We start from the raw sequence: 24,921 nt of genomic DNA on the forward strand, positions 1-24,921 counted from the left end.
AGACAGTAATATTTAACCTACCTATGCAAGAAATAGTTATGCCGCGATATTTTAACACCCCCCCCCCCATTTGAGGTTATTCATCTAAACTTCGCGTAACTATAAAAAATTCTGAAGGAGTTAAGAAGACACAAGCCTTCCTGTTGTGCATTGATGAGTAAACCAGGACGATTGCAGCAAGACTTGGTAAAGAAGATGCTAACAGCCTAAGTTACTTATTTAACAGGAAAATCTTTGACCTTGTAAAGATTTATTGCCTCCGACAATGGAACTGCTTTTTGAGTCATCGGGTACAGGAATGTGCTGAAAAGCGTTACATCAAGTTAGGGTCAATGCGCCCTATCATCCCACAGCAGCTTGGCCAGGTCAAAGGGCTATCAGGGACGTCAAACAATAGATTATTATGTATCGAGCGTTTCTATGTGGTTAGAAATATTGTCCGGAAGCGGCGATAGCTCACTACAACCGCTCGTATATAACTGGCTTAGGATGCACTTCTCTATTCGCTGCAACTGAGAGACCATGTTATGTGCCTGCTGTAATAAGCATAGGTATTGACTACAACATGAAGCTTATAGAAGCAGCAGAAACTGAAGATAGTACATCAAGGTATCGTGAAAGAATAAAGAAGAATTTCTACAAGAGGCAAAACACAACGTTACCAACATTCAGCGTCCTTGACTTCGTACTGGTAAATAGAGGGCCAAGCCTGAACGCGGCCTATAACGGACCATTTCGTGTGATCAAGACGGCAGCTCAAAAAGGACACTTAAAGGCCGTATGAACATAGAATAGACACCATATTCAAGTATCATCCAAGGAGGGTTGAAAACAATGCTGGGGGGGAATGAAGCACTCTTATTACAACCTGCAAATGAGATTTGGAACAATACAAGGAGCAGGGGGAGAAAAGAGAATAAAGAAGAAGTGCGATAGAAAAAACTGGAGTCTCTGTTGGGAAGATGTTTAGGGGCAGCTTTATTCCATAACGCATCAATATTCTTTTTGGTAACTTGTCTGAAATATTTAGCGGTTTTCGTTTTCACCACTTAAATACATAGCGCTCTTCAATATCACTATAACTTTGTCATTTTAGAAACTCTTTACAGATATAAATAAATTTTATGAGTGCTTAAATATTTTATATCAAGAAAGTCATTTCTAGAAACTATATTGGTGCAGATCGTGTTATAATGAGAGAAATGGGCGCTTCTTGGCCGTCTTATTTCTGTCATCTGCTTTGACGCTGTTTGACAAAATTGAAAAACCCTAAAGTGTACGAAACAAAAATTTGCCTATGAATAAATACATCCTAGAATTCCCCTAAAGTTCAGTACGTGCCTTATATGTATATTCCTTATAAATTGAAATCAGGTATGGTCGACTGCACGGCTAGGACGGTTGCCATAGACTGGCCCATACATCTTTGACGAAGTGCTAAAAGGTGTAGCATTAAGTTTTAATCGCAACATCGTCCTCTAGCCGACACCAGAACTTGCATCGCGTTTCACACCTGCGGCTGACGTTACGGGAGGATCGAACCAGGCCACTGGCTCTTGTGCCTTCCAAAGTCTCTTCAGTAATTTCCACTAAAGAATGTACACAAAACAATGGGCATCTAAACATTGTGTTCTAGTTCGCTATCCTAGTGGAACCGACAGTGCAAAAGAGGCGCTATCGTGAAGTTGAACATGTCATCAATGCGTCCAAACATGGTAAGTTACGGGATCGCCAACATAAACGGGTTACAGTTATGGCACACATCGCATCGGCGCTATGACTACTGAGCTGAAATACCCAAGTATATAAAGAAAGTACAGCCGAGTATAAGAAAACGGATAGTCTCTTACAGAGATGCTATGGTCTGTGTTGGTGTTTCATTTCCAAAAATAATATTTCCCAGCTGCATGTCTAAGCAAATCCAACAAAGAAGCCCTAAGGCTTAGCTCTTAAAATAATCAGCTGCTGGTGTCTGTTGAAGTTTATCTACAGCAAGGCACTGTAGCCGGGATTTGGCGAGGAGGCTGCTAAGAAGTGGATCGTGCGGGACATATTTTCTACGCTAGCTGATTTAGCATATGCATGAAGAAATTCTCGAACTTATAAAAGACATGCACGTTATTCTGCGAACATATCTCTTGCTCTATAGCCTTCTTAATTTGTTGATAGTTGCTTCTAAATGTTGGCAGAGGTAGAATTTAGTATTTCATATTGCTATCCTAACTATTAATATCATATTACATTACCCCTGCTACATTTGCTTCCTCATTGTTTTGTCGGTAACTTCACATTATTATTGGGCAATTGAAGCACTTGCAAGTCAAATGAAGGTATATCTTCGAAGACTGCTGAAGCATGCCAAAACTTCATTATTTTACAAAAGCAATACTTTTCTTTATATCTAATTATTCGATCATTTATGCTGCTAGCTGTTGCAGTTAGTAACTGAATTAAGATTGAGATGAATATATATCTTCCAACTTGTGGGGTCATTAAGATCTTCAGTAAAAGGGCACACTATCCGACTTCTCATCATTTGCTCAAAGGTGGCATAGTGCCCAATCCTATACTTCTGGAAATGTGTAATTTCTTGTCAGTAATTAAACAAAGAAGAGGACTACTGCATATATTTGTGAGTGGCACAAATTCAACATTGATGCTTCTGCAACGCAGCCCCTAGTTTGCGCACTCAGTGGTTCGGAAAAATTTTTCTTCCTTTACTGAATGCATTACGTAAACATCTGTGTTCTTACGCAGCTCTTATTAACCTGCATTGGTGGCGTAGTGACTGTGGCATTGTGCTGTTAAGGCCAAGGCTAAGGGCTACGGTATTTTTTTTCGCTGCACAGAACTTATTCTGAGGAGTACCCACCCGGGTCAATACCCCACCGGGTCAAATTATTGGCTCAGGTGTTAATTAGCTCGTGGGTAGTTTCCGATTCCACACCCACGATATAATAACGGGCCTTTTAGGTAAGTTGTTGCACTTGCGTTGACAGAACTGCAGACACCATAGCAAAATTTTTAAATATGGGTTACTGTCTAAGTTATTCCGACACTTGTCATCTATGTAACGGAGAATCACACCGTTCTTCAGCTGGTGACAAACCCTTGCATTAGGCGGGCGTGAAGTTCCGCATAAACGTGGTATAATTAGGTGGCAGTATGGGTCAGCACGTTGATAGGAGGCGAACTCAGTGTAGCTGTTGGAGGTGAGCCTGTTGATAGGCGCTAGTGGTGACAACATCAGTGAAGACGTAGTCTCATGGCAACATGAAGTGTAACGCAGAGATTTGCTACCAGATGATAGTGGCAGAGGCCAGCAAGAGAGAGCGTCGGCATCTTGATGTTTCTGTGCGAACTTAAAGATCACGTCAAAATCCTATTCATGCAACCGGAGAACCAAGGACCCAAGGCGATCAGGCAAATTTTTCACCCAGGAGAACCAGCATAGCGGGTGATGGTCAGTAACTACGGTAAAGCGGCACCCATAAATATGTAGCCTGCAATTTATGCACAAACCCAAACTAAAGCAAGCAATTCTTGCTGTGTTATCGAGTAATTCTGTTGTGCTGCGGTTAGAGCGCGAATGGCATACGCAACAAATCTCTCTCGTGTAGCGTTGTCACGCCGCAGGTGGCCGGCACCGGTTCCGTGACAACTAGCGTTGGTTTCCAAAAAGGTATGCGCTTTCATCGAAATGGCAGAAAACGGGGCTGGTTGTTGCACGCTTGAGAAATTTTAGAGCAGTCTCAAATTCTTCAGTCGAAGTGAAAAGTGCCTCAGGCTAACCGCTTGTCCAGTGGCGACGCTATGCTTGTGAATTGTCGTGTAAATTGCCGGAAATAGCACGCGAGGTCAGAGAAACTCCGTAAATGTTTTTGATATCCTACGCGAGGAACCATAAGCACAGCAGTCATCCTGTCAGGGTGTGGTAGGATGACGTATTTGATTGACTTGCTGGCAAATCAGCCATTTTTCGGTGTTCTGCTTAAGACCAGCGTTACAAACGATGGTGAAAACATTTCCAAACGCTGAATGTCCTGGCTAAAACTGGAATGAAGAACAACGACAGGTTTTCTTCTTCAGGCCACGTAGAAATGTGCCCATCATACGTACAAAGGTTGCAGGATCGTTACGCAACGCTAAGGGCATTACGTTTAATACGTGCAGTCTGTCTGGCGTTGCAAATGTGGTTTGTCCTTGTCTGATTCGTGCATAGATTTTCCAATAACGCGAACTGAAATCAAGACGTGAGAAATATTCACCACCCTGAAGGGAGTCAAGGGCATCGTCGATTATTGGCTTTGAGTGCACATCTGTGCGCGTGTTCTTATTCATTGCTGTATTATCGATGCAAAGTTCTAGAGAATTATCCTTCTGCTCTAGCACAACAGGCGACTACCAATAGCTAGAAGATGGCCGGACAGTGTAGCCTAGGAGCATGCCGGTGACGTTTTCCTCTGTGATTTGCCGCTCTATGCGCGACATGCGTTATGTGCCGTGGCTTTTAAGTAATCTGTTTTCGCTTTCAATGCGACGCCCTACGAGCGAAGTGCGGCCGAGAAGCTTCGAGTGGACGTCAAAGATCTGCGCTTTTTAAATGCCACCTATGTCACTTATGCCACTTAAATGCCATTTATGCGTAATGGTAAGATCGTCCTTTATTGTGGCTGTTACAGGAGCAGTACCAATGTCTCCAAAAGGGGAAGGCAAACGCCATACTTCCATGTGAAGGGGAACAAGCGTAGCAGGTTCGGTGTCTTATTGCGATCGGCGAGAAATTTGGAAAAAAGTTCGTGACAAGCGCATACCTGTCGTGAATCCTCACCAGGGAACGAGCGACGGTAAGCCCGCTAGCCATGTGTTAACCGAATAGTAGAAGAACTACCTGACTATTAACGATGGTATCCTAAGTCAGTATTAGAAAATCCTTATGACCAGGTAGAATTAGACAATCGGGAGCTGCGACGAAATGCAAGGTGTGTCCTTCGAGTCCAGATGAACATTCAGTGTCTCTCATATGAATTACACGTTGACGGCAAGAAACCAAGGCTGATGCGGATGAGAGAAAGTCTCATCCGAAAATGTCCTCGAGGGTAAGCTCGATAGAGAAGAGGACTGGGGGACTATATATATTGTGAGCGATACACAAGCCTGACTCAATTTTATCTTCTCCGCATATAACCATCAATTGTAGGTCTTCTTCATTTGTATATATCATCATCAGCTGCACAGCTTGATCCTAGTTGTAGCAGCACCAGCTCGGCTGGAATAAAACGGTTTCTTACAATATATGTATATAATTTGAAGAGAAAGGATGAAGCGGTCTTGAAGACTAAGTTTGGGGCCCTCTACCCAGGTCTTCACTGGCTGTGATTCCTCGCCGAAATGAACCCACGAGTACCGTCTTCACTCCCGTCTTCAAGCTGTTCAGCTGTGTCTCCCAAGACTTAAACTGTGCTTATCTTATGATTAAAGTAACTAAATACGAATTAGGATTGACGGGTTTCTGCGCGCACCGCTATGATATGTGGTAAAGCTAGGGCCTTTCTCAAAAACCACGTGCATCTAGACTGAAGGTGTGAAAGGTGATTGGTACGTATATTTTAAGAAATGCGGATACGTGTCCGCTTGTGTTTTTTCTTAAGTTTTTTCCTTCCTCCCCGCTTAGGGTATTGTGGGAAAGAGCACATTTTTACGCTTAAAACGGAAGTGAGCGAGTTTTTCCTTGTGAAATATTGATGCGGGCAATAATTGAAGTTTATTGTATCAAGTGCCGTAAACTGATAGTTTGCGGCTCTAACTACTCTTCCTGTGCACGTTAAAACTGTATGTAAAATAGTAACATTTGTTAGAGGATCACGAGCGTGGCAGGGGGAATAATTTGAATATTCTGGGCTGCACAATAAATCTAGATTCCTGCATTTGCGTCTCAAGATTCATACACTTGCCCGATATAAATTTAAATGAAAATAAGTCGGTAAGGATTTAACAACAGGTAAATTCTGTAACTCACATGTCAACAAGATCGCACACATGACTGCATTTGAAAGCATATCTTCTACGGTTGTTCTAGCTTTCGCACAAGTTTGTACTTTAGCCTACATCAACAAATGCACTCTTTTCCCCAACAAGTTTAGGAGGAACACCGACAGGCATCATGACTACAATAGGATGTTTTATTACTAAACCGCCTCATCGTATACAGCTCTTTTCTGAGAAAAGCAAGTGCGAAATGGTCAGATCCTGTTATTTCAAAGACCCCTACGTGAACACGAAGACAGCGTTTCAGTCTTAAAAATATATAGAGAATATGAAAACAAGGAAATATGAATTTGCGTGAAATTACACAGTGCCTCTGCAATAATGTTCTTTTATACCACTGAACTGAATTACTTTTTGTGCCTTCATAAGCAAGCATTCATATTGTTCTAAAAATATTGATTTTCGCGATCTACTGCGCCCAATATAATTGAGTCCTCCTTCGAAGAAATTGGTCATGCTACGAAAGTCAAACGTGTATTTTCAGAACCCATCTCCGCTGCGTCGCACATTTCTGAAATACAATTCCATGCATAGACAGTTCTTTATTGATTACAGCCTCACTCCAAGAGCGAAGCAATGACAGCGATAGCAAGCACCTTAGGCCTGTGGCGCTGCCCAGTGTAAACAGCGCATCAGAGGCTATCAGGCGTGGTAGATTTATCTGACGAGACAGTCAGTTCGTATCTGGCGAGGAGTGCTTCGTTATAACTCAGACAGCAACTTGCACTTGCCCACATACATGTCAAGAATTGAGATGCCGAGGTGCCACAAAACGGGTTGCGGTACCACTTTCCGGCAACTTAGAACGTTTAACAGCAAGACGCCTCCACGCCCTGGCAGCTTCCTTACCCTTCTTAATATCCATGATGCCAGAAGTATTGTGGACAAAATTACTCAATGATAAAATAAATGATACCTTAACATCCTTATTGGAACTAACGCACATCATGAAGACAACAATTACCTAAATGAAGGAAACCTTTTTAATTCTTCTGCGCCCTTTTTTAGCCATTACGTAGCCAGGAAACGGCAAAAAATAGCTGCAAATACCTTTTTGAAGACTATCTCTTTGAGCAGCCGCCTTGGTGTTAAGGCTGCCGGGCAAATATCATCGACGAAATGCTCAGTTGAAATAAATATAGCCAAATATTTCTATTGAAACGAATTCACATATAGTAGAGCATAGTTTCTTTATAAACCAAAGCTTTCTTTTTACTTTTTTGTTCTTATTATCCTCATCATTTGGTAAACCAAATATCGCCATCTAGCTTATTTGCATTATTATGATTGCTTGACGTATGTACAATAGCGGATAGTTCATTGGTACGGTTCGACACAAAAAACTTTCGTGACAAAAAAAATTATGGAAGCGTTTTATCGTAACTCTGGATGATGAAGCTGCTCGCGCGAATCACCTGCGAGCAGTCAGTGGCTGACGCCATCGTTACGTATTTACCCAAATGCACAGAAGCGCACGATGCCAAAACCGCGGTGTTTGAGCGTTGGCAAAATGCCGTCATTTATACAATAGGAAACAAAGGCAGCAATGGATGAACTTGTCCAGCACTGAAATAATGGCTGGCGTCTAAGATGTAGAACACGAATATAGCCTCAACGCGACCTTTGTGATACTAAACGGATGACGATATTTACGCAGTAAAGCGCAGAAAAAGTAAATAAGCGCACATTTCATCTCCGGCACTGCAGCTGCCTATGTACTCGAAGAAAAACAAACAGGACGGGCTGTGTTCTTTGAAATAGACTTGAAAATGAGATTATTGCCGTTGACTAGCTGGACCTCGTCCAAATCAAAAGTCTCTAAAGACTGCTGCGAGACAGATTCATATACGAACCTCACGCGGTAAGTAGTCAGGGACCATGAAAAAGCTACCAAAGTATACAACGAAGGTTCGTTTAACAGATTCCGCTTTTTGAAGCTGCTTGCGCGCCACTTCCTAACCACACGGTCAATAACTTTGAGCGAAGACAATTGAGGTCCACCTGCGCCACCACTTTTCCGGCTGGCGCTTCGTCCACGACAAAAAGGAGAGGCCCCGCGGTTAGGCAATGGTGCCTGTATTCCTTCTTAACATGGAATTGGGGGGGGGGAGAGGGAGGTAGGACACTCGTGCATATGCTGCTTGGGGAAGGTCCCCCACTTTGCACACAAGTATTTGATTACGCTTGGCGGTCTCCTCCCCAGGGCGGAAGCGCGGTAGCTACTTGTGAAATCGCACCCGACATTTGCAAAACCACTTGCAATGAAAATTATCGTAGCGATTTCGGCGCCAGCGAAAAAATACAACCGATCATCTGCTGCATGTCGGAATACTTTATCACTTTCTATAGTTCACTCTTAAATCCGCAGTTTTCTTCCCAAGCGTGAACTTAAATCTAGCATTTCATTATCCTCTGCAAGTCTACTGCTTACACTTAACGAGGCGTGGCTCACCGGAGACGTCAGCGATAATGAATTTCTATTGGACGGACTGAATTTCCGTGCGTGCTGCGAAGGCCGCGCTTGATTCACGATTATTGCGGTACATTGCGGTCATTGTGCTCAATGCGTTCATGAATACACTGTCCACGTAGTGGGCTGTACATTGATTTCAAGCGCCGAGCGATTAGCTGGCTGAATCATCAATATTAACCCGCAGCTGCAAATATTATGGGTTATTATCCAAGCACGCCCACACAACCATACCATCGAATGGCGTTTATTTCGGAACAAGCCACAATACTTGCGATTTTTGCAGCCAAATTACACAATTCCACAAATATAATGACACAATGCCAATTTGCTTTCATCGCCAGACCTAACCGACGGCAGCAAATATATCGGCATCTACCTAAGCTTAAAAATACCCTGCTTGTCACTGAAGCAACAAGGGCTTTTCAGAATGCACCCAATGCCTTGACTCTAATACTCTACAACAAATCAAAAAGTTTATCATACATTTATTATCTCCACGAATTTAGCGAACATAAAGTAATTCTTGCCGGTTAGTGTTTTCCATCACCAATGCGCGAATTGTGTGAAAAAAGGATATACCTGCAGTACAATGGTGAATATGAAGCGATAAGTGGTGGCCTTAGTACATTTATATCACCTTTCAGCTTTTTCACCATCACATGTCGATGTGAACTGGAAACACTGTAAGGAAAAGTTGAACGATATAACATCAAAATTCGTACATAAAGTTAATGGTTTCCGAGCAAGTCATGACAAATAATGATATATGAAAACATTAAACACCTTAAAGAAAGCATGCGCCCATCCCTCATGTAATGTCCCATTTGGGTATTCTTAAGGTTCAAATCAAAATAAATAAATTGACATAATAAAATACAAAAAAAGAAACGTCTATTTCGGACTACAAACTTAGAGGCCTACTTCACGCGTGGCGGAGCTTTGACGACGCTGAACAAAACTATACTTTTGCGCTACGCCTAGCTAACAACCTTATCGCTTAGTTTACCAAACTGTCGAAAACCATTGCCAGACTGTTTTCGAAGGAAGTAAAAGCTGACGAATAAGGAGAAATCATACTAACCACGTAAATAATTTGGACGAGTACAGCTCGTCAATGTCATCGCACTTAATTTAGTTAGCATTGGTCGCGCTAGCTCGTGCAGAGAAATAATCATATTTCAGAGTAGCTCGGGCGAACTCAGCCAGTGCACTTTGTTTGTGGTCCACCATATAGACGCCAGTACTGCCTCCGCTTGAAACGCACGACTAATTCACATTTTTTTTTTCGTTTAGCTAAACAGATGCCAGTACCTTTACAGAGAATTGTAAACTGCTTTGATTGGGTCTAGCCGTTCTACAACGCAGATACTCGCCATAGAACAATACTGGTTCTGGCATTGTGTTACTGACTCCGAAGGTCCGGGATCAAATCCTGGCAACGGCGGCTGCATTTCCACGTTGGTGAAACACAAAAACGCCCGTGTACCGCCCGTTGGGTGTATGCTAAAGCACCTCAGGTGGTCACAAATAAAACGGAGTGCCTCACTACGGAGTTTCTCATAATCAAATAGTGGTTTCGCACCTAAGCCCCTAAAATTTGATTTTGACAACACAGGTGGGAGCCGTTTGGTCAGTGCTGAAGAGGAGTAGTACGGCAATCTTTGTTGTCTAATAGATAGTCGCCACTATTCTATCAGCGCTCAATCACCCTGCTTTTGTAATTACGTGCCTTTTCTTTATCTTTTTCAGAATTGAAATAATCTGTTGCGACCGCAGTAGCAACGTTATCTGCACCTTGTCGTGTTTCATGAAGTTCTACACAATCCGCAACTTGCCTCAGAAGTGTATAAATTGACCAAAACCTTTGATTGATGAACGCCTTTGCTTAGAACAATTTTTGATCATACAAAAGAGCAAAACAAAGTAGTTTCCCTTCTTTCTAAGTGTTACGTTTGTGGCAGTGCCATATGTATAAATATTCTTGTCAGGCGGAGACAAGCACGACTGTTGTCTATGCAATGCGAAAGCTGAAGCCACCAGCTGACGCTAGAAGATGGCGCCCGAAGCGCCCAAGCAACAACAACACTGCTTCGTCACCGTCTCTTGCTTACACGTCCTTTTCTGCATCGCGACAATACACCGCCGGGGTTGGAGCACCGACCCGGCGCAATTGGCGATTATGGCCGGGCAAAGGCAGGCGCGTAGGGTTTCAAACAGGAGACATGAACAACATCGGTTCTTGACTGTACGGACGACGGGCCTGGCTCTTCGGGAGCATTCTCGTACGTGATATCCGAAAGCTGTCGTAGGATTTGGTAGGGACCTGAATATCGCTACAAAGTTTTGCCGATAGGCCCACACGACGATATGGTGACTACACGAGCACGAGGGAGCCAGGTAAATACTGCACGTCCCTATGTTGCGTATTGTAATGGGACTTCTGGGAAGCCTGGGGATTAGTAAAGTGAGCTCGAGCTGTCTGACAGGCCAGTGCTGCTATAGACATCGCATCGCGGCCGTAAGCGGTGTGCGACTCTGTGACTTGTGGAATTACAGAATCATGGAGCGATGGGGGATCACGGGCAAAGAGTCAATAAAATGGCGAGTAATCTGCAGTGTCATGGTGGGGCGAATTGTACGTGAACGTGACATATGGCAGAGCGACGTCCCAGTCCTGGTGATCTGGACAAATGTGCATAGCTAGCGTATCAGTAACTGTAGTGCTCATCGCTCTGTGAAACCGTTTGTCTGTGGAAGATAAGCAGTGCTTATGTTATACTCAGTAGAGCATAGGCGGAGGATATTATCAATGAAATTTGGCAAGAAGTAACGTCCCCGATACGTGAGGACTTGACGTGGAGCACCGTGCTGCAGGATGACATTGCGTAGGAGGAAATCCGCGACGTCAGTAGCACATCTTGTAGGCAGAGCTCCCGTAATAGTGAAGCGCGTGCCTAAAGCTGTTGCAACGGCACTCCATTTGTTGCCCTTAGTTGAGAAATGGAAAGGGCCAAGTAGGTCGAGCCCCACGAGAAAGAAAAGCTCTGTGGGAATATCGATGGGTTGTAAAAGCTCAGCTGGAGCCATGTATGTGGGCTTCCGTGTTGCCACAGGTCGCAAGCACTCACATATCGGCGCACAGAGTGGTAGAGGTGAGGCCTGAAGAAATGGCGCCGGTTTCGGTGAAAAGTGCAAATAACGCCGAGCCACCCAGCGGTAGGTGCGTTGTGAAGTTGTTGAAGCATGGTGCGTTGAAGGTGCCCCGGTACGGCCAGCAGTAGGTCAGCATCACCAGGGCGCAAGTTGAGTTGAGCAAATTGAGGGCGCGGGAGGTAACGAGCTTAACTGATCTATGATGGTTCGCAGAAAGAGATGACCACGCTGTTCATTGCCAACCTTAAGCAATCCTGTGATGGACATAACACTGGTGTCAGATTCGACGTCTGTGGCTTCCGGTGGGTCATCAGGGTTGCTGGACAAGCAGTCGGCGTCGTGGTGTAAATGACCGCTTTTGTACACTACAGAGAAATTGTACTTATACAAGCGCCATTCCCAACGCCCAAGATGCCCTGTAGTGTCCTTCCAGAAGGAGAGTCAGCATAGCGTTTGCCGGTCGGTAATTACGCGAAAATGGCGACCAAATAGGTATGGGCGAAACTTCGCTAACACCCAAACTTACTCTCGCTCGCGAGTTACTCTCGCTCAATGATAAAATAGTTGCGTTCAGCAGTAGACAGAAGACGGTTTGCGTAAGCGATAACGCACTCTTCACCACGCTTAATCTGGGCAAGAACAGCGTCAATGCTTTGAGCACTAGCATCTGTACGGATTTCAGTGAGTGCTCTTGGGTCAAAATTGGCTAAAATTTACGAGCCCGTCAAGAGTCTGATGAGGGTTGTGAAAGTTTCAGCCTGCCGCGGTCTCTACGCGAAAGCTCGGCGGAAGGCTGCGCAATGTCAACAAAACTTTGGACCCGAGAACGGTTACTCCACGAAGACCGAAGTGATACTTCGACGAGTTGAGCTGAAGTTTTGCAGCGTGAAACACAGCAAGGACAGTCGCGAGATGCTCAATGTGGGATACAAAAGCGGGAGTAAAAACGATTAACACAGACAGAGAGACAATATAACACAGACAGATGGTCCTCTTCAAGCCTCTGATAAGGGTGTACATCATCCTCTCGAACGTCAATGGGGCATTGCAAAGACCGAAAGGCATAACTCTGAACTGAAAAACTCCATCAGGCGTAATAAAGGCTGTCTTGCAATCCTTCTCATTTACAGCAATCTGCCGGTAGCCCGAGCGGAGGTCAACCGATGAAAAATATTTCGCGCCATGTAGAAAGTGAAGTGGCTCACCGATACGAGGCAATGGATACCCGTCCTTCTTGGTGCTCATATTCAGATAACGATAATCAACACAAAATCTCCAGGCGTTGTCTTTTTTCTTGACCAGCACTACTGGCATGTCCTACGGGCTAGCGGAAGGCTGGGTGATGTTCTTCTTCAGCATCGTCGCGACTTCACTCTGAATGATGCTGCGCTTTGCTGTAAACCCGTGGTAGGGGCGGCGATGGACGGGATTTGCGCCACCGGTGTAAATTCGATGAGTGACTACGGCTGTGTGGCTGAGCGGGTGGTCATCTAAATAAAAAAATATGGCGGTAACTGCACAGAATGCGCCTAAGATCTTCAGATTGAGCTGGGGATAGGTTGGTAGTGATCATTTTATCAATGTTGTGGTAGGGTGACGAAGCCGAACGGAAAAACGCAAAGATACGGCTGACAGAGGTAGAAATAGGAGCCGCGAGCGGAGAGATCCTGGAGAGATCCGTCTGACACCTGGTGCGCAGGTGTCAGACGGGCCACTCTCTTGTTTCCAAGAATAACATGTGCAACAGACCCGAAGTTGAGAACAGAAAGCCGTTTAGAATTATCGACAATGGTTCCAACGGTACTTGGGAGCGTCTAGCTATGGTGTAGAATAAGGTCGACAAGCGGAGAGACGATGTACTCGGCATCAGGAACATGAGATCGCGCGTTAAAGGTATAATGGTAGTGGCTTGAGGTCGCAACCGGGCGTATATATATATATATATATATATATATATATATATATATATATATATATATATATATTCATTTATACCGGGGTCTGTCCAATGTAACAGCAATCTCTTGTGCCTTGTTGGTCGAAAAGGGAGTGCCTTGCCTCCCACCTTTACCTGTCGGCGTTACGCGCGGAAGTCATAACGCTTCTGTTGGTACTTTTCTTCCTCACGGAGTTTTCCACAAGCAAACGTTACTGTCGCCTTCAGCTTTTCTCTTAACTGATGAATATATTCTTATGTGGCCTTCACTTTGCTTGGATGATTATCATCATCCTGGTGAAAGAGTCAGGTACGTGACGTCGGTAAGGTAAACCGAAGGCGAAGGAGTCGAGGCAGGTGTGTGGCCACTCACATTAAGCAGAAATCAGCGGAGCGAATTATTTCTCTTAGGTTTCAGGCTTTTCCTGGCACATCTTAACATCTGCTTGAGGGCACCATTGATTGATTGATTGATTCTTTATTGGTTTATCACATATACATGTGATGGGAGGCGAAGGGAAAAGCCATTCAAGGAAGGCTTGAGGGAGTCCTTCGCCCCCACGCTGGCAGACACAACAGCAGAGGCACACACGTCCTGTTCACATGGTCGTACACTTTTGCAAAACCATCATATTAAGCACAACATTGCCATAAACCTTGACAAAACCATAAAATTAAACACATTAGTTACTGTCCTACGTAGGGCAACATGCGTTAACATACTTTACTTCACCTCAGCATCGAATGACAGCACATTTCATAACAATGTACGGTTAGTAATAGTGACATTTGAAACGTTCGATAGGCCCATTAGTCATTGGGCGGGTTGTCCGCGTTTGTCTTATTTACTTTAAGCCCTCTCGTTAAATGGGACATGAAATACGTACCTCTACCACAGAGTATTTCACGTGGAAAGTTGACCCGTCAGAAAATCTGTATTAACCCCTCCACTATGGACGCTAAATCAATTTCACCTAGTTAACACGTCTGGATACCGCGTAGCAAAGTTTACCACTATCAGGATATCACTTACCTGTAGGGGATGGAGGTGGTAAGGGCCGATTATGTTGACAGCAGCCATTTTAAAGGGTGCATCAAAAATAGGCACCTTGCCCTAGCGGACTTTTTCTACCTTGCTCTTTCGTACGGTTCTCTGGCACACCACGGAAGAACTGACAAATCTGTTCACATCTGCTTCGACTTCAGGCCAATGAAATGCTTCTAGAATACTATCAGTAGTTCGTTTTGTGGCTTGGTGTCCAGCTAGAGCACTTTCATGTACAGTCTTTAAGGTCAGTTTAAGTAACGCCGAGCCAACAACTACTTGTTCGAATTCCCTCCCAGTCGAGTTTATATCGCCTATATAAAACTTCCTTCGAAAGGTAAAATTTCTATTTTCTCCCTTCGTGCCTCAATTGTTGGCTGATCTCCAAAAAAGAGGTTTGCTGACTATCTTTTGCTCTTTGTGCCTTTTTACGGTCTTCCTTGGTCACACCGATCTTTTCACGGCTTGTCTTCGGCATATTGATTTTCCATAATTATATTTCATTCCATATTACATTCCATACAATTCGTTAGCGGATCTTCCGTAAAATAAGGCATGACAATGTGACCACTACCTTGGGGAGAACGTGGGTAGTTCCCTCAACCGGTTTCACGACTACTTGGTTGCTAATGAACGTTTCGCGGGGAATCAGGCTACCGCGTACCGCGATGGTATGGCGGCTTCTGTCCCACAAAACTGAAACTATGTATCCGTTGAACAGTCCCTTTGCCGCAGGCATATTAGTGAGATGGTTATTTCCCTTGAATCTGTCGTGTGCTGAGCAGCTTAGTAGGTCCTTGGGAGGAGTCCTTTCACAACTTTTGTCTCCTGTGCCCCCTCCGGCCAGCACATGTTCTTAATTGTCAGGTTGATGCATAGCTTCAGCTACGAATTATTACTCTGCCTTGTGTACCAGATGAAACATTTGATCGTGTCTGGATCCTTTCTCTGCGCAATATTTCGCCTCATGATTGTGTCGAGAACATTTTGGCAAATTGTTTTTGTTTTGGCCCGACAGTTTACAGCCGTGTGTTTTGCCTTACCGCAACAGAAGCACTTCGAAGTTGTATTCGCATCATCTCGGGCATTTTTTACTCGGAGTGCTATTAATGTCTAAACCTTCCTTGACGTGATATAAGTTCCCTCGTTTCTCGGCATCCATAATTTGATCAGCTGCTCTTGTTGCAGCCCACAAGGTACGGCAATCCCACTCGCGTAATTATTATGGCAGTTTGCTAGGAATGGTTCTATCGTGACCACCTCGGCAAGGCTCTAGAACATTCGAGGCGTCTCTGAGAGTTCTACCCACCTATCGAAGTAGCCTCTAATTCTCTCTAAATGCTGCGCAATCGTCTCTTTATTCTCAGATTTGAGGCTCAAATACGCTCGCGATAAACTTCTGCTGTGAAGCGAAAACGTTGCTGCAAGGCTATTTTAACATTTTCGTGATCTAAACAGTTTATTGGAGACAGTCATCCACATATCTTCGAGGCTTCCCCCGTGAGGCTCCTGCTCAGAGCCCACTGCAATTTGTCCCAGCCTTGGCTATTGCCGACGCACTCGATTATTTTGATGTGCACGTCCATATAGTATGCGACGTCCTCAAACGGCGGCATAAACGCGCGCGGCATTTATTGTTTATGATCGAACCGCGTGTGCAGTTTCAGGGCGTTTCCCCGCAGCGAGCTCAAGCGAGCCTAATTCGTAGTTCAAGGCTGTGCTGCTTCGTGTTTGCTCTAGTTTCATCAGGCGAAGGGTTGGAATCCTGGCCGGTTGATACATAGTTGAAGGAAAAACCAGCCACAAAAGACAAAATACTAGTAGAGAGGTTCGCACCACAACGACTGTACTATCAGCTGAGCTTTATTAGAAACAGCGTAGTCCCAGGAAGGCCAGCAGACCATGTGCAACAACAGTATTACTAATCACAGAGCATTAAAAAACAAGTTATCACATCCATCGTGACCGACCTAAAGAACCAGTCTTTTGTGACAGTTTTGTTTTCTTCTTTAGGCGACGCATGCTCGGCAGCAAGCTGTTCACGCTCCTTATTTGCATTACGGTATACTACACTAACATCGCGATGACGGCTTTCAACGTCCATTGCCCATTCTCTCCGCACTGCTCCCGACAAGTGTAAGCGCACCTCAAGTCCCATTGACGTACGAGTATCCATAGTCTTGAATATGTGCTTGACCGACAGCGAATAGCTTCCTCCTCACACGGATGCCGATGTGTCACGGCATAGATCTTTTCACCATACTAGGTTTTTGAACTCGTTCAACGAAAACACAATTAGAAAAAAAAACCTAGAAAATACGACGCTTATACTCTCTGTCGCATGCGCAGGAAAGTGCTTTCTAACATTTCAATGACATATAACTTCAACAAGTATGAATTAGGAACAGGCCTGGGTGAATAACTAGTCTAGGAACTAGTCTAGTTTGCAGATTAGTATAATAACTTGTCTACAAACTACATAACTATCTCATCGAAGTTCACAATTATCTTCTATGTGATCAAATTTCGCACCCAACTCAGGTAATGCTCCAGAAGTCAGCGGCCCATAAGGAAAGTAAAGTGAAATTGAAGGTGAACCAGACGTGTAGGCTTTTATTCTTATTTAATATATCGATTACAGCACCACAAAAATATAAAGGACTTTAACAAAACCTAATGTAGAGCACTTGAGGAGCAATAATTGGCAAAGGGGGGGGGGGGGGGGTACACCGTTGGAATTCATGCCACTAAAATGGAGGTCCGGCAAAGAATAAGAATACGAAGTCAGTAGCTGGAAGTGAAAGAAATCCTTGTATAAGGTTATGAATAACATATTAGTCGTAAAAACTGCGTAAACTTGTAACAGAAATACTTTTACACTAGCTCCTTAGCACGATATGTATTATTATGCGCAGAAGTTGTACCTAGGGAAACAAAATAAATATTTCTGAGTGCACATGCTTACGCATTTCAATCTACGAAACTCAGCAAACCCTGCACGCTTCTTGAAGATGACTCAAGGCTGAAGAGAGTTGATTTAACACCTGTAAAACGTTTCAGCAAGCTTTGGTAGTGGTGTTAGCGCTCTTTAGAATGCTTCAATGGTATTTTGACACATTGTCGCCGAGTTCGGACTTAATGTACGAACTCCAGCACCAGACTATTACCAGCACATCTGCAAGGACTGGTATATCTTATGTTTTACTTGCGCCAAACTAGTGCGCAGTTTTATGATTGAAAGCTAGAAGCAATTGATCCTGGGTGCCAACAGGAAGCTGAGGGATGCTTCAACAACTAACAAAGTATGTTAGTAAAATGTTTTCGTTAGAATCTTTATAATGTACCCGTTTACAGTGACTACAAAACAAGAAGTGAGGCTAACCCGTACATTATTCCTGGAATTTTAATAAAATCTTTATCATAAGGTCAGTGCAGTTATTAAATTCTCATTGACCCCATGTTCAAGAATTACAATATTTTCTAAAGATATTCAATATTTTTCTGGCAGACGAAGATACGGTAGGGTTGCTTACACAATCGGTGCTGCACATTTTATTTCAAAAATGTCGTATATATCGGTGGCATTCGGATGCTTTTGGCGCAAATATCTGTGCAGTCATGAAAGAATTATGCTTGCGATAATGAAGGGCAAGATTAGCGGATTTAGTTCTTTGGCCAATATACTTTCAACAATACAATATATTGTATTGTATTGTAAATACAATATATTTTCAAAAATTGCTTATTAGAGATTGCATAGTTCCACTCTTTGAGCTGCATTATTCAATGAGGCTGACAATACCTACACCAGAAGTCGAAGGACATATTTACCCACTGAAAAAAAATTCACAAATTTTTCCGGCATATATTGTACTTTACGAATTGGTGTCAGTGAGCTTGCAAGGCGTATACACTTGGAATGGTCATCCAGAATGACACAAGTTTGGATATATGCGCAGTTAAAGTCCCCGTAATTAGATAGTGTTGTTCCACATGCTTTTCTAACAGAGGGCTGTTTCATACATTCAAGTACAAAAGTAACAGAAGCGCCCATGTATTTTGTCCTACATTGGGACATATCTACAAACTAGTGTCACTCTTGGACAAAAATTTGAAGTCCATACATGTTTTAATCTCACTAACCGGCTACAAATCCTTAATTTCGATGTGTTCCATACAGTAAATAAATAGGAAGGTAATTCGCAAATAACGAATAAATATTTGTATATGTGTTCCGATTCCTCCTGCTAAAAATGTCTGCCTCTACTAACAATCCAGCTGAAGGGCAAAAAAATGTTACTGCCTCAGTTGATTCTTAAATATCCTCGACAATTTAAAATTGATCACTCGGTATAGTAGCTCCGGACTCTTTTTTCTAACATTAACAAATCTCCACATCTGCCCACCAAGTGTTTCTTTCTACATCACAAAGGCAGCGAAAAGGAACAGCCAGTTTTGTGCGTTCCGAGAACTGGTTCTGGTGACTGATTGTGAATACACGTTGTTTCGGCATCTGTTATTGCGTCGCGGTGAAGTATCTTATGCAACTCTTCCTTGAGCATGCCGTGTACATACCATTTGCTCTACTAGTATAGACGGCTCTTGCTAAAAGTGCATCCAACGTGTCTCTTTCACCATTGTTTTACAGGCGGGCTGGACACGATGCGGCCCATTTCGATATGAAAGCACGTCCCTGAATATGACGGGGGTCACCGGGCGCATACACGTGTCACATTGCTTAGTTCTTTCCTTTTCTTGCGCCAAACACGCTGGAATGAATAAGGCAAGGTTATTGCATTTCTTTTCTACCTAACGAAATATTCAATTCAAATACGCTCCTACACCTTAGGTGTATCTGAATAACGTTTCTTTTTTTTATCTGCAGGCCACTTGCCTGGCGGCCCAAAAGCAGTTCCGCCCCACACACCTGGCAAGGGAAAGACGACGTCAAGCAGTGTGTACTTCCTAGTGTCCCCGACTGCAACTTCTATTGAACCTCCGGGGGTAACGTAAGTATTTTACACTCTTTTAAGATGCGCTAGAGAGCCAATCTAAAAAAATCAGAATAAGCGAATTGTAAGATCCGTAGAATAAGCTTACCTCAACGTATTACCCGACGGTACAAAAAGTGTATTTGTCGTGCCGTAGCACAGACGCACTTCTAGCTGTCATCCTGTCGCCATCAGAAGTGACGAAGATGGATTTAACGACATCCGAGAAACTGCCGAAGAGCAACAGTATAAATAAAACAGACATGACGTGCTATCAAGCTCTCGTGCTTGGCGCAGAAACCGCTTATTTTACCACAACGGCCACAGTTGGGTACTTCAAGTAACTTGTGATCGTACTATATGAAACAATGCAAGCTTTGAGGGTTTCTACCGCCTAATTTTTGTCGTACATTTCTGAAAGTGAATTCTTGTGTAGTTTTCTTACAGGCGCGGCAACTGCTGGCGAGGGCACGCGAGCTCGTGGTAGAACTCCACAGAAGGCCACCACAAGCGCCTCACGGTGCAGTCGAATCTCAAAGCTATTCATCAACAGCTTTGTCTGCGTCTGTGCTGCAAGAATTCATGGGGCCCTGGTGGAGATGCACCCTGCCTAGCGGCACCACAGTCTCCCCTGTTCCCGCTAGCAGTGATCGCGCCTGTAGATTATACTATAATAATTTGTGTAGTGCAACATACATGCGTTTTTTCAGTTCGAAAAAGCGAGCTCCTCGCCACGCTTCCAATAACTGCCATCGAATCGAGGTAGTGCACGTAGATTATTCCTAATGTCTGCACAAGTACGCCTAATACATTGGATCACGGCAAGGTATGCATGTGCGATGCACAGATCTTCACGTATCCTAGCCACTCTAAATGTAATGTGAAACCCAGCGAGGTGCGGCTTTGTGGAGGTGTTTTCTTCTTATTAGTCCAACTTATGTTTAAAAAAAATTGGACACCTCGGAACTGTCTTCATTATACATTCTTTCGTGTGTCTGTCGTATATTAGACTGTTCCTTTATCGAAAAGAATATATAATTCATAGTATAGCGAATAATGTAAATGAGCCGACCAAATGGTAGTGTTGTATTTCGACGAAATAACAAATAAGTCAGATACAATGAAGGCGCACATAGTGCTTGTAGTGCCTTATCAGTGCTTCAGGAGCTGTTCGTAGGATTCCGACATTCTTCTGCGATGCTTGTAATAAACGAACAATCCGAACATTCGAGATGGTGCTTTAGAAAGTTCACCTCTGTAGCCAATATTTCTGCCAAGATATTCAGACAAAGTTTCCGACAGCTGATCGTATGTATGTTGTATGATCGTATGATCGTATGATGTATGATTGTATGTATGTAGTATGTTGACGATTTTTAAATTTTACTAAGGGAAAGATCTCGCTTGACTTACTCGCATATTGTGCAGGGCATTTTAACAGATTTTAAACAGCAACGAAAAGGCTTAGATTTCACTTTCGAACTAGCCAAAGATAACAGCTTGCAGTTTTTAGATCTTGACATAACCCTTACTGACGAAGGCTCCTGCTGGATGTACCGACCCCGTGCCCGCGAAGAATTGTTGCCGTATGAGTCTACACACCCCAAGAATGTTAAACGAGCAATTGCCACTATGTGCCTCGAATCCGCGCTGACATAATCGTGCTGTCATAAGGCACAAGCAAGCTTTGAGGACCAGATCTTGAAGTGGAGGAAGGCTGGCTTTTCTTGCTTGGTTTTAAGCGCACTTTCGGAGGCGTTATTGAAAAAACTGAAAAAAGAAAGAAAAAGAAGCGAAGAAGGTCAAACAGTCGAAAAGAAAGCTAAAGCGGTGGTGATACCATATTCTCGTAAAGTGGCGAATAATCTGAAACACGTGACCGTGAAATACAAAATTCCTGTGGCTTTTTCCGCGCCGTGAAAACTTGCTACTTTGTGCCGCCTGATTGGTCCGGATGACTCTAAAAAAGTTGGGTGTTCTATTAAGCATAAGTGTGAAGTGTGAAGTGTGAAGAAGGGGTAGTATACCACATACCACTGAAGTGTGGAAAAGAGTATATCGGCCAAACTGGCCGATGTATAAATGAACGCCTGCGGGAGCATAAGCTTTCATTGAAAAATAGATATCGTTCAAACTTGCCGCCTCATTGCAAGGCCTGCGGGAATGAGGATGAACAAGTATGTAAAGCAAGGCTTCATGATACGACAATCATATATAAAAGTAAAGATTCTGTTGCGCGTGAATTGTTGGAGGCCAACGAGATTAAGAAAAGAGGGACAACTGTGTCAGTACCCCGTCATTGAATATATACACGAATGAAATCATGTTTTTAGTTAAGTTTTAGATTTAGATTACGCGTAATTCCTTATATATTCAGTGTTCTCACACGTGCGCATTTACATATTCAGTGTCCCTCATTTTCCTTCCCCTCTCCTCATGGCTATATAATCAGCCACCCGTGATTTCAATAAACAGTTGCAAGTAGCGCCTTGTCCTGTCTGTATTTCGTCTTGTGTGTCGTCACTATTGGCGCTTCACCTATTGAAAGCCTGGCGAAGCGTTGCTCCCGGTCACGCTTATCTCATCCGTCTTTCGCGTCTCCTCCTGCTTCACAGCTTCAGCACGCATCGCATAGCTCTGTCGTCTCGTAGGCGCATTCGCACTGTTAGGCTTTACTGCCACTTCAGACATGAGAGCGTCCCGTATTGTACTTGCAATTAGAAGCCTAGGCACTGCATAGTGCCCCAGGAGCAACCGAGCTCCGTCCATTTTCGGAGCGCACACCCGAACTGGTGAGTGTAGCAAGAAGGTGACAAACCAGTAGTGGCGGGGGATCTGGCGCATGGAGGTGCGCGCGCCTATGTGACAAACACTGCGACGCCAGACGGCCTCGCATTGGACCTTAACTCTGACTAGGCAAGAAACGATTCGCCTTTAAATCATATTACTACGCTGTGCGCGCTCGCTACCACATGGGACACGCTGCTGCCTCGAGTCCCACTGCTTCGATCAGCGCATCCAAAGAAATGAATATAATCCAGCCGCATCCAAAAATGGGACATAACGTGCCTGAAATATGACGCTTCTGGCGAGCAAGACGGAACAACCAAAAACATCGCCCTTAAAGTCATGACAGCTCGCGAATGTGAAAACATTGGTTGCTTCAATACTCTCGTGCAACTAGAAGTTGGTGAGAACATTTCAACATGTCCTGGCGTGCCACCCGATATTTCATCACGTGTGCCCTCTGTTGGTTTTTACTTCTTCAATTTACAAAGCTGTGAATTATCAAATAGAAACAGGTGCCTGAAAGTGGTGTTGTCATAACCGCAATCATACATGAACACCATATGTGAAAGCTTTCATTTCCGAGAACATTGAAAGTCTCGGCCTGGCCTTTATTTTGTCATACACAACTGTCAAAATTTATTAGGAGCTTCTTGAGACTCACATATGGGCTACGTAATAGATTGCATGGTGAATTTTGTGGCCGCAAAACGGAAATCGGTAGGAAATTGTTCCTGCAAAGTCAATAGCTGAAAATGAAAGAAATTATTGTCTCAGTTGTTTTATGGGCGCCAATGTTTCTTAAAGTACAGGAACAAAAGCAGTCTTACATTAGTAGCTTGGCGCAATATTTATCATTGTTTTGTAGGAACATGGATACTAATAAAAAATTTCATTTGTGATGATAGAACGAAATTTTGCAATTGCTTGAAAAGTCTTCATCGACATGCAACAACATGCATTTCATCAGCTCAGAGCGAAGCCTTAAATGCCATAAGAATTCGAATATGCAATATTTCGCGCACGCTATATTCATTTTTAGGATTGCTATAACCTGCAGAATCCTCAGTCAACCTCGGTTAAGTGATTGCACGCTCTAAACTGATTCATGCGACACATTATTTTTAACATTTGGACTTAATATAAGCACGCACTCTTACTAGCTTGCGCATAAGTACATGCTTATATTATGTCTCAATTGCGCTCAACACTCTCTCCTTATGTATATTTCAATGCTAGAACCTCCCAGTATAATTGCTAAAGTAAGTTAAGGGGCCTTCGCACTACTGATCAAGTGCGGAAAAGAAATCGTTTAGAACCTTTTGCGATGTAATACTATTCGAAGACGGGCCTATATACGGTAATATAAGGCTTCCTTATTACCAAATATATTACATCGTACCAATTTTCCATTTCGGTTCCTTTGACACTACCTAAATACTGTGTAAATATGATCATATTCTTTTAGTGAGGGCCATACTCGCGGCCTACGGAGATAATCAGTGTCGCAATATATCATCTGAAAACCTTCTAGGATATATCTTTTTAATTGTTCGATTGGTTGTGCACCATAGTTTGTATATTCATGAAAGAATCGGGTACCTTCACACTCATTAAAGGGAAGATGAAGGGTCTGTCGAATTCAATAAGGCGCTTATATATGGATGCGGGAACCTTATAAACCTTGTACGTAAAATTTCCGCGGGATTTTTCACTTAGCAACGATGTAATCGCCGGTTAAAATTGCGCTGTTGCTCTGCCGCCCGTCGAGCGCCGCGCGCTGCTGCTTACGCTGACGTGCGAACGCAGACCGGAAACTACGCCGTAGTGACGTCGCCATGGGTATTCCGCTCCTTCGCAGTCTCCGCGACCGTGCCTGAACGCGCTTGTTTCTGCGTGTGTGCCGTCACAATCTCCCTCGCTCGAGACTGCATTCCTTTGTTAGTGTGTATGAAGAGTGGTAGTTGACGTGGTGGGCCGATCATGCCGGCGTTCTGTGCAGCGTATGGTTACACGGACGCCAGCAGCCGCGACGATACTCCATTAATCCCCGCAAGACAAGAAGCCGCAGGTTACTATTAGCGTGTGGATGGCGCTCTGATGAATGCCACTACACGTGCTACAAGAGCCGGAAAACTTTTCTCGCGTGTAAACAGTCTGAATAAGTTGCCGGCAGCTTTGAGGTAGCGCACAAATGCCGACGATCGCATCCCTCCTTACGTTCCATAAGGATGCATGCAGGAACATAACAGAAGCTCTCCTTAAAGAACAAATCATATTTATCAAGCTGGGGGTCAACACACACCCAAGTTTTGGCAACACGTCCGAATCCAAATCTAATGGCGAAACAGTACATGGCCAAAGATCGCCGGTGGCCGCTAGCAGCGCACCTCGACAGAACCTAGAAAGTACCTAGAAAATAGAGGCAGCCCATCTTTCCGCCAAGGCCTGCCATCGCGCAACCCCACAGCAGAGGAAATGGAAACAG

At 43.8% G+C, this 24,921-nt stretch overlaps 1 protein-coding gene across 2 annotated transcripts in view; it reads right to left on the bottom strand.

The window, feature by feature from the left end:
* LOC142586950 (uncharacterized) overlaps nucleotides 1-24,921 on the bottom strand; it is a 113,515-nt gene that overhangs the window by 21,499 nt on the left and 67,095 nt on the right. The window contains exon 1 of one of the 2 annotated variants that reach the window (XR_012829315.1): nucleotides 6,020-6,137. The exons of the other annotated variant lie outside the window; for it this stretch is intronic. The gene's annotated coding sequence lies outside the window, so the exon portion shown is untranslated. Of the gene's footprint in view, nucleotides 1-6,019; nucleotides 6,138-24,921 lie in introns of those variants that run through there. 2 annotated transcript variants of the gene reach the window in all.

Source organism: Dermacentor variabilis, chromosome 7, assembly GCF_050947875.1.
Source record: "Dermacentor variabilis isolate Ectoservices chromosome 7, ASM5094787v1, whole genome shotgun sequence".
Taxonomy (NCBI): domain Eukaryota; kingdom Metazoa; phylum Arthropoda; class Arachnida; order Ixodida; family Ixodidae; genus Dermacentor; species Dermacentor variabilis.